A 12,016-nucleotide genomic window follows, 5' to 3' on the forward strand; every position below is an offset into this window, starting at 1 on the left:
ATCGAGCTAGTGAAATTATCATGTTACCATTCTAAATAATCATGTAACCATTCTCAATTATCATGCTACAATTATCGATTTCCATACAATCATTTACAATTATTATGTTACCATTCACAATTATCAAGTTACCATTCACAATTATCAAGTTACCATTCTCAATTATCAAGTAACCATTCTCAATTATCACGTAACCATTCACAAATATCAAGTTACCATTCACAATCATCATGTTACCATTCACAATTATCAAGTTACAATTCGAAATTATCATGTAACCATTCTAAATTATCATGTTCGAAAGAAAACTGCGTTTAAATCAAATATCAACATACGATATATTTCGATAGTGAAGAAAGATACTCATAACAAGGCATATGAGGACACATATGAAGTGCTCTCCCGTAGTATATTTTTTATCTACTCACACTTATGTGTGGTTTGACAATGCTAACACACATTTCATGCGGTGAATATGCAACTTACAAGTGAAATACACAACACAATAGTTTAACTTTTGTTTAATTGTATTTATTTATTTAGAAAAGTAAATTGCAAACTTTATTTCAAAGTCAGCGTATACGCCGACAACATGTTTAAAAGATATTTATTGTTTTAAATATATTTAATATAATATATTTAGTTGTTTTCGGTTTTAGCGATTATAAAGAATTTTCGAGGTTGCCTATAGTATGCCTGTAGTAATTGATGAACTCATATCCAACTGTCTATGTATTGAGAACTGTGAATATAAGCAAGCTAAACCTTCTACTAACCTTCTACTATTGCGTTTCTAGCACCCGTAAATGCAAAAGATCGCCACTATCTGTTGAGAACCAAAGAACGTTTTCCAGATATACCCGCTGTAGTAGCATGAACGAGGTTACGAAACAGGTCATTCGTATTATTATTATTAATTGTTTGTTATATACGGGTTTAGCGATTATGAAACATTTTTTTAATTTTGTCTATCGTATCGCTGAAGTTATTGTTGAACTTATGTTCAACGTTTAATAAATTGAGAATATATATATAAGCGTTAACTTTTTCCCGAATCTATTAATAGCCTCAATTTACGAATGACCTGTACTACGTCATTGAGGTGTATGAGAGAGCGTAACCTATTGCGTTGTTATCGCCCGTGGACATTTTTTTTGTTTATCGACAGGCGCATCTATTAATAGCCTCATATTATGAATGAACTGAGCAAAAATACTACGTCACGAAGACGCTGCAGAAAATGGACTATTTTATTCATTCATAAACAATATCCTCCGCGACACGTATGTTGCCGGCCTAGCTACGCGCAATTTGCGTACTTTGGGTTCGAAGACAAACTATCGAATTAATCGAGGTTTAAAGTTTTAATAGATCGATAAAGGTATCTGAAATAGAAACAATTAATACATGCAATTAGGTATATAATCAAGATAATATATGTATGCATTCAAATGAAATACACATTAATAATGACTAGCGTTGCATGGCGGTGTGAATATTACTCGCAATAAGTTATTTTAATAAATAACTTATAAACACAACCGTAACCGTCAGATGTCTTAAATAACAATACAAACAATTGACAGATAACATAAACAAAAGATTCAAATAAGTTACCTGCAGGAATATAAAATGTCCTACACACATAATATAATGTTTCAATCAAAGATTGAATGGCTGTCTGAAGCAACCTTCAGCAAACAACTGAATAAAGGAGGGAAAGTGTATGATTGGTTGTTACGTGCACGTGCTAAATTAGGTTAAATTCAACTATATGTTAACTATAAAATAACTAAGACTACAGACTTTATATCAGAGCGACCTAAAACTACTCGACATGAATAACAAATAACTTACTAACGATAAATATGAATTTATACCCTGTGACACGTACAAAACGATCATTGTTTATGGATTCTTTTCTATAAAAGCACCGTTCGAAACTATTGCATTTAACACGATATTAATATCATGTTTCCATTTGTGAATGAATGAAATTGGAGAACTCAAACCTCTTGCATAAATTATACAACTCTTTCTCGCGCGGATACGCGTAGTAAGCGGGTATTGGGCTCCTAGAAGCTAAGGCGTATCGACCTGAATTTTAGACTAACCACCATAGACGGTCGCTAAGCGACCATCTAATTACTGCATAGGGTGAAATAAATCCGCTTTTGTCTACTGCAAGCGATGGTCTTGCGAGCAAGTTACCTCAGTTTGGTACTTGATCGCTGGCTTGTGTGAGAGATGGAGGGGGGCTGGGCGGTTATAACGATGAAGATTGTGTTGAAGTGTTACATGCTTTCTCATTACAGTTTATGTTCTGTTGCTGATTCCGTTACTGATACCACTTTTCCAACAGTTGGCGACGGGAGGTTCAAGGTCCAGCACATCCAATGTTCTCACTAGTGGGGATAGTGGTGGAAGCGCAGGCCCGTAAGTTCTTTTGTTTTATAGAATCGCTCTTTTCATAAATAAGGATTTTCAAAAAGAGGTATGAATTTGATTTCATCTGATGTTTTGTCGAAACTCGAGCGACCGACGGACGGACGAACGAAGGGGCGGGCAGACGGATTGACCTACAAACTGAAAAGGCAAAACTCGTCCATTGTGTACACACCGGTCTTACTGACCTGTGTTCTTACGCGAAAACAATTGTGGGTAGCACTTATTTTACGAGTGAAAAGTGAAAGCGAAAGTAGGTCAGGTAATCGTGCTTTTGATAATCGTTATCAGTCTAAATAGAGATTAAAAATCACATTAAAACATAATTATATAACATTTCTTGCAACAACACGCCGTTTTAAACGCACAATTAAAGACGGTTTTTCTTTCATTATTAACATGTTCATTCATACGCAGAACTAATTTGGCGGAAGCATAATTCCCCACACCAGGGCATACCCGTAGCCAGGGGGGGGGGGGGCTGCGTTGGGTGCGTTCACTCCCAATCTTTTTGGACGTGTAAAGAAATTGCAAAAACGGAAATTTATTGTTTCCAGGAATCCAGTGAGTTTTCGTATTTAAGCGTTAAAATAATGTTGTATTCAATATGCAACCGACAGGATTCCATAAATTTTAATTTTTCGATTCAGTCATTGCCAAGATAGTGCGTGATTTTAATTTACAAATTTTAACCGTAGAATTGTTGAAATCATTAGAAGTAGTGAAAGCAACATTTTAGAAGATCTAAGAAGCCGGTCCCCGCAAAATGGAATTGGAATCTTTGTAATAAATAGATATTTGTTTTCTGTATAATGCAAAATTATTAACCTGGAACTCTAATCCGTATACAATCGATACTTATTTATAGATATTTGATACTAAATGATTGTTTTGTAACTTTTGTAATCGTTTTTAATGTCTGTTAACGCCATAACTGCAAGAGATATCATAACAAAATGTTGAAGCCTACTTATTGTGGGTTGAAATCCCAGTCCAATAGCCTTTTTTGAAAATTATCTCAATGGCTGGAAAAAACAATTTGATTAATTTGAATAAATAAATAATCTTATAAACAAGAAAATATATTTTAGGTGATTTTTTTTAATGACAAGAAGACAAATCATTGTTACAAAGCAATGTAGCTTTTTTTCTATTTACCAACACTTAATGGCATCTCTTCTGCTCCACATACAGAACTTTCCACGATGTTTAAATTATGTCAAACTTCACACTATGAATGTCCTACTCTTAAACAGTTGGTATAATGAATTCAAAACGTTATTTGATCAGCTGGACGTTAACGTTTAATTTTCATCAACTGTGACGGATCTTGAGCATATAATGGGCAAATAAGAACATCTTTTTGCTTCAACGACCTGGTAAACCTTGTTTAGGACATTGAGACCATAGCAGTAGTTTGTGGTTATAGGGTCTTAGATAAGCCTGAAGTGTTCGTATGTTTAAGATAACTTATTTGTTAAAAAAAGTTAAACAAAATAAATAATTAACCAATTATACCATTTTGATTTCTTTTTAGAATTTATGTACATTAGAGAAAACCTAGTTTTGTTAATCAGTGTTTGCTGTTCAATACACCATTAGCACGTTTTAAGCAATGCTAGGCCTCTGGTACTATCCATAATAGCAGACAAACAATTGTTTTGTAAAAAAGTCATATATTTCCATTTAATTTGCTCGATTCATGAATGGTAGAATGTTAGAATGTTAAAACACACCAATTTTATCAAGATTCCAAGATGCCATTAAATAATGATATTTTATACCGTTCTTATTGTTGATTTCACATTCCATAAATTTTTGTTGCATAGGTAAACAAAGTGTGTGTGCGCATACTAGTGTCGGGTTAAACACCGTACAAAAGGATGTATTCCCGTGACTGATCGAAAAAGGTGGTTATTGAAAAACGTGGTGGGGAATACATGTATGTTGTATCATATTCATGTAGATCAGTCACTGAGTATGGTCAAGGAAAGTGAACTTTTATATAAAATGCTCTATAACTTCAGTCTCTGAAAACATTTTAAAACATGACCAGAATGCAGGAGTTAACGTTCCAACATCCCCTCCCGCATATACTCCCTTCTCCATTTCGTTGCTCAATAACAACCGTCTGACAAAAATTCGCACCCCTTATCAAAACCCTGGCTACGGGCCTGCACGTTTATGGGATGCGTCTTAGTATTGAGGTGACAATAAAGTAGTGACGTCACCATCTATGTATAGAAAGAAAACTTGCCATAGTTCAGCCGTTTTCTTTTTTTTTTCAGGTCTCCAAGTTAGTTGTTATGGGCATCCCGTCAACACCTCCACCATAACATGGACCTTGGCATCACGGCAGCCAAAGTGTTACAATTAATTTATTGTATTTGAAAAAAAAAGTTTTTGAATAGAAATGTCAATCATATAAAGTTTCAGCACGTTTAGCATTTGAATACAATGTAATCGGTCCGTGTATATACCGTCTTTTTGCATTTTCATTTTTCATTCGACACAACGAAAAACAAGAATCAACGAAAAGTAGTTCATATTCCGATTTTTATATAACCGGAACAAAACAACAACAAAAAATTCTTTGTTCTTTGTATCGTTTTTCAGTGTTCTAATAACAAAACCAAAGACAACACTTATTTCCCGAATCATATTTCGTTTGAACATTGAAACAAAGTGTCTGTTTCCATTTACCGTTTGGGAAGATAAGTCGCGATTGCTCTTTTTGCGCAGTTTTCGCCCTTTTTGAATACAAAAAAGTAGACAATAATTATTGAAGAAGAATAGTCGAGTCTTGTGACAGCTATTGTTGTCTACTCTTATTGGGAAAATAAATAGATCTACATGGTAGTAACATTTAATCATGATTCAATTGTACATGTCTGCTTTTGTTTAAAATTATTGGATTTGAGAGCATGGAGAACATGCATTTCGATAATCATGGCACAATAAAATATCCCTTTAACCTTTTGCATGCTGGAAAATTTGTCGTCTGCTAAAATGTCGTCTGCTGAATTTATAAAATTCGCATTTTCTTTGATTTTTTTCAAAGAATACTATCAGAATAGCAAACAGTTTGGATCCTGATGAGACGCCACGTTCTGTGGCGTCTCATCTGGATCCAAACTGTTTGCAAAGGCCTTAAATTTTTGGTTCCCGCATTGTAAGGGTTAAAGCATAGCTGTTCTTTTAAAGTAATTAAAACAATTGAATTATTATCTACATTGTATTGATATCTGTAAAAACAAATGAAAAATCCCCACATTATTGCTATACATATACATTCAATTAGTATGGTGAAAAATTCCCATGAGAGCATAGATTGCCTCGTGGAGCCCTGTCACGGCACGTCGTGTGCCGTCCTGGTGGTCTCTCGTTCCACGCATGTCTTGCATCCTACCAGTGATTTGCAACAAGTTGCAAATAAACAGTGCGACACTGGTCCTGAATTTCACACTAAATAGTATTATTAAAGTGATATTATGGGCATTTTTCACTGTTGAATTGAGCTGAAAAGAATTAACAGGTCAAACGAGTTAAAATGTGTTAACTGACCAAATATCAGCAACTCACCTTGCTACCAGTTGTTTATAAAAACAATATATTATATTCAATATTTTACATGACTCACCCAGTCCTCTAAGCCGAAATGATCCATAAAACAAAATTGTGTCTTTGTGTCGTATGAACGAATCTGCATGAAAACTACATTTAGACTCACATCGTACATCGAATCATTTCTGTCGTCAGTTGTCAAAACGAAAGTGCGGTTGATATTCAAATGGATTATTTATCTCTTCCGGATATTGTTTTAGTATGTTGATGCTGCATAATCAAATATAAGTGTTTAGGAAGTGAAAACACCATAAATAAACAACGGTTGCGATAGACACCTATATACTGTTAGATGCTCATGATTGATTTGATTGATTTTATTTGGTAAAAAAATTAACATAACATAGTTACTACATAATGCAGACAACATGAAATATATTATCACAGCAATATACATAGTAAACCATGGAATGCACACACAATACCAAGGATAACACAAAAAAGAGAAAAATGATTTTCACTTATTTCCAGTGTGGTCCTAGATATTGGTGGCAGTAACCACGAAACAGTCATGTATTAGATATTTTATAATTTATATGTATCAAATATGTACTGTTTAATATATCAAGCATATTACTGATTAAGTTATGACAAATATTATTACTTGATCATTATATCTCAGAAGTTGCTTAAGAAAGTATCACACTGCATATGTAGTTAAACAACACACTTTGTAGCACACTAAGAGTTTGAAAATAAATAAATAAATATGAGATCATTGCATCATAATGATCATAAGACTTAAAAATGCATTACAGTTTTTAAAAGAACATAAAATACATACTAAAATTATACTATACAAATCTATAAAGACTGTAAAAAGTGTTTTTTTTATGGCACCCTTGAAATGGTTAGGTTTAGATACATCCCTGATGTTTTGAGGAAGATTGTTCCATAAACTGATACCATTATTTGTAAATGTTTTAGAACCAAAACTACCTACTCTTGGTTTGGAAAAACGACCAGGGTCTACAAATGTAAAATTTTCAGCATCGTGATCAGATTCTGGCTGAGCTACCATATTGAACCGAGTGCAACGATTATGCACGCCAGACAATGGCTTAAAATGCTCACTCATGTACTCTGGTGCAAGGCCATTTTTAACCTTATTTACATGACTTAGTATGACCTGGTCTACTCTTGTTGAAACAGGCAGCAAACATAAGTATGAAAAATGTTCTTGACAAACATGCGATCTGTTATCCATATTCAGAACAAACATAATCACCTTGTTTTGTGTAGTTTGAGGCCTATTTTTAAGTAACTAAATAAGACCAGGGTACCAGAAGGAGCAGGCATAGTCAAAGTGGCACTGTATAAGGGACATGACAAGGAGTTTTCTGGTGTGCAATGTTAAGAACTTACTTTTCCTGTATAGGAACTTAAACCTGGAGTATGCCTTTGTAATAACTGACCTAGCAATGGTTTCACCAGACAGGCACTGGTCCAATATAGCACCTAGGTACTTAACAGAACTTGATCGAGTAATTGACACACCATTGCAAGAGACATTTAACTAAGGATTTGACCTTAGTTTGGGCTTTGCGCCAAACAATATGGACTCCGTTTTACCAAGATGAAGGGACAGTTTATTGTCCACTAACCACTCACTAATAAGTTCGAGATCACTAGAAAGAATGGATTCAATTTCGGAAATGTGTTTGCCAGCTACCATAATATCACTTTAAGTTCAGAGCATAGGTTTTTATGCCTTAAGCGAGGGGTTCGCGAACTGTGTTTTTTTTAAAAGTATTTCAGAATGATAATCTTTGGTGCTTCCTTTACAGGATAAAGAAAATTTGCTTATAACAATTATACAATTATGTGAAACTCTTTACAAGACAATAACAGTATAATAATAGAAAAATAAACGCTAATTTAAGTCCATTTTTTACAATAGCACATAAGTTACAACTATGGCATTGTTAAAAATCGACTTTTCAAAGACTGTCTAAATGAACTGGGTGTGTATAAAAGGAATAAAATAATACATTTTTCGACTATTGCATGGACTTTAACAGATCACGCAAGCCAACGCTTGCTTGAAGGCGCGTTCCTCTTCCTTGCTCACGGCCACCACCACCTAGAAGAACTAATCAATAAAATATGCTCTAAAACTAATATATATATATATATATCATTGACTCAACAAATAATACACGTATAGTTACAGATATACAAGCTTTTCTATAATGGTATTCGAGTTTCATTTAAGGAGACAACCAGTGTCTAAAAAGGAACGTTTCAACGCGTGCAAGTAGTTTGTATAGGCGTGACGCATGCTATTCGCCTTCTTTATTAAACGTAACGTTAAAGTCATTTTTAGCGGCATTATAATATCATTGGAAGGTAAATATTTTGCTAGCATTAACTTATTCTGGAGCGCTCTTTCCGGAATATTAGATATGTTGTTTGATTAGTTATTAAATAGACACGTGTATTAATATTATTAATAATATTATATAAGATTATTTCAAGCGCAAAACGGTTTCATATAAGGTGTTTGGATATAGGCTCCAGAGCGAAAATCACTAGACAAATCACCGTTGAGTTGTGAAATGTAACATGTTTTTTCCTTAATCAAACGAATTGGAAATGATATGTTAGACAATTTGCACTTTTAGCATCCGCCGCCGATTATTGTGCTTCTTAAAACATCATTCGGGTCTAAGGGGTAATAATTATTGGAATATGGGACTCTGGGGAAGGGGTATTACTGCTCTTAAAATGTAAGGACCTCCCCCTGATTATAGGACTAAAACGATATTTTAAGTAAAATTAGTACTGAATTTGCACAAGAAAGGTAAACATACACGGACCGTTCTCGCATGACGTAATCAAGTATGGTCGTGTTCGTCTTAAGCGGCCCATCCACACATAATATCATTGTCAATTTTATTGTCAATACTGAAGATTGACAGTAAAATTGATAGTGAATGGATGATATTGAAGACACCGTCAAAGTATTGATGAAAATTAAAGATCTTAAATATTTATTGACGCATTGTCAATTTTCTTTCTTGTTTGAATAATTACCAAAGTACAAATGAACACAATATTGATACAATTTGTAAACACTTGAGGGCAAAATGTTCTGTCATTGTTATTGAGTCAATAAAATTGACAATTGATAATATTGTGTGTTGATGGGCCGCTTAACTCAAATTGATCAGTTTAACATTTTGAAGTTTTTTTAACAAAAATTGAACAAACCATGAAATGTATACGCTTTGCAAATACTTTTTAGAAACGTTTGATCGCACTATATCATTCATTTTTTTGTATAAAAATTCCATCTGAATAAAGTGGAATTGAAAAGTTTAATATGTGTAATATCGACAGACTTATTAAGCCATGGAATGCTTGAATGCATTTTCATCTGCTGAAAGTTAATTAAAAATCTATTTGACGGAATAATACTATCCAAAACTTAAATAAAATAAAAAAGCTGCACAGATTTCATTCCTCTGTGATATTGTATAAATTTATTCGCCAACTCTACGGACAATCATCATTTTAAACTCGTTGTATTTATAAGAATGTTACTTGTAAAAAGGAATCATTGTTTTAACTGTACGCGTATTACAGGTATTTGAAAAAATAGACTTTCTAAGTTTTGTAATGAAAATAATGTTAGAAGCGAAGATTGTTTTTTTGTAGTTTAACCCATTTATGCCTAGCGTCTAGAAAAAAGGCCTTGGCAAACAGCGCAGACCCAGATGAGACGCCACATGATGCGGCGTCTCATCAGGGTCTGCGCTGTTTGCTTAAAGGAATTTCTGTAAGAAATATTTTAAATATAGAAATAAGTATACTAGACATCCCTAATTTTGGAAATAAATTGATCCAATTTAGAAGGATGGGAGGGTCAACAAGGCATAAATTGTTTATGATCTTACCACTTTGCTTCAAACTTGAAAGAAATCAATTAAGTCTCCGGACATATTTGAATGAATGACTTCTTTAAATTAATAATGTCCTTAGATAATACGGATAAACATATGGTATATGTAAATTTGCAAATAGGTGCATTTAAATTTCTTAATAGATTTGTGTTTAAATTTTTGTAATGTAATGTTGCGATCTTTGTTGAAATTTTTATTTTGCCACTATTACCGTAGAATGTTTCTTTTAAAGATAAACTTGAGAACTAAGTAACTTTGATTACTTATTATTAATTAATGTACGATAATTATATATCATCATGGTGTTATTATCTTTATAAATTTCCAGTCTTAATTGTATATTTTGAAAAACGTATGCTTCCTACTTATACTTCTACATTATTATACCTTTAAATGTTTACATTACTTTATTATTGTATCACCCACGCCTGTTCTTCTTCATGTTTTTATTCTGTTCTTGTTCTGTTTGTTTTTTCAATATTCAAAATGTTGGACTCCAACAAAACAAACGTTGTTAACAATAATTTACTTGAATAAGCTTTTTATTGAGTGTTTTGCATCACTTTAAACAACCTATCGGTCAAATAATTTATTGCAAGAGAATAACGATGTTAAACGATGTTAAACTGATTTCGACTTAAATTAATTATTTTAATATATATATATATATATATATATATATATATATATATATATATATATATATATATATATATATATATATATATATATATATATATATATATATATATATATATATATATATTATATGTATATTACACAAATAACTAAATGCCTTTTTAGTTATGTAACGTAAATCGAACATAAATTTCGCCTAATGAAAAAGATAATATTGCGTCAAATTAATTTTTGCTAATTAGTAGCCAGTCATTTCCTTGTCTGCATAATGTGTCCGTCCTCTCACTTAGCCTACCCGGTAACGCATAACAAAAACACGTAACTGACTTGTCAACGGTAATGTAACGTCTCGACGCTGACGTCGACATATCAGTTATGTAACGTTGTCTACCATTACTTGGGTAAAAAGGGCAGCGTGTTTCATTCTTTCTCTTAACCACGGAAGGGATAAACGGCTCGCCGAACAGTAAGTATACTTAAATATTTCTACTGAAACGTGCTTCCTTTTATTGTAAGCAATAGGCAGTCAATCTTTAAACAAGAAATAAAATATATATATTTAATTTAGAAACAGAATTGTGTGTGCTGAATAGTAATTTTATAAAAACGGATTTTCCAATCGCAAATGCAATGCAGACTTTCTTGTTCTTTCAATATACTGATTTCAATATTTTTCGTTCAATACTGGATTTAAATTAAGAAAAGAAGACAATTTTATAATGTTTCATTTAAATATGAAACAAAGTTGTATTGCTATGTATTGATAATAGACACTCGAATTACCATATTGCTTTGAAAGACACTGAGATAAAATGTGTACAAACCACAGGCGGATCCAGGGGGGGGGGGGGGGGGCGGACGTGGCGTACGCCATCCCCCCCCCCCCCTAAAATCGCCAAAGTAAAGTCAATTCATTTGATGTTTCACACTTAACTAGAACTAAATCACCAATTTTAACTTGTCAAAGCCTTCAAAATCACTAAAATCGTGGAGCTTCCGGGGGACTTCGCCCCCTGAATCTCCAAAACTATTAACTATGCATTTTTTGGCATTTTAAGAAGGTACTTTGATGAAAGTATATAAGGCGTGACAAGCTCGAGAAGTGGTTGTCAAAGCCTTCAAAATAACTAAAATCGTGGAGCTCACGGCTGGACCCCCTAGGTCCCCTGGACCCCCAGCAAATCTTTTCATATCACGCCCCCCCCCCTAACCAGAAATCATGGATCCACCCCTGCAAACAAATGTTAACGTGATTTGTACAGACCTTATCACGGTGCGTATACCACGTGACTTTGTTGGGAGAATAAAGCGCGACCCTGTTACCATTTTTAATGATGTCTTTTTAAATATTTCACCATGTTTAATGGGATAAAGTGGAGAGATCATGATACCTATAGAAAACT

The sequence above is a fragment of the Dreissena polymorpha genome, chromosome 7, assembly GCF_020536995.1.
Source record: "Dreissena polymorpha isolate Duluth1 chromosome 7, UMN_Dpol_1.0, whole genome shotgun sequence".
In the NCBI taxonomy this organism is placed as follows: Eukaryota; Metazoa; Mollusca; class Bivalvia; order Myida; family Dreissenidae; genus Dreissena; species Dreissena polymorpha.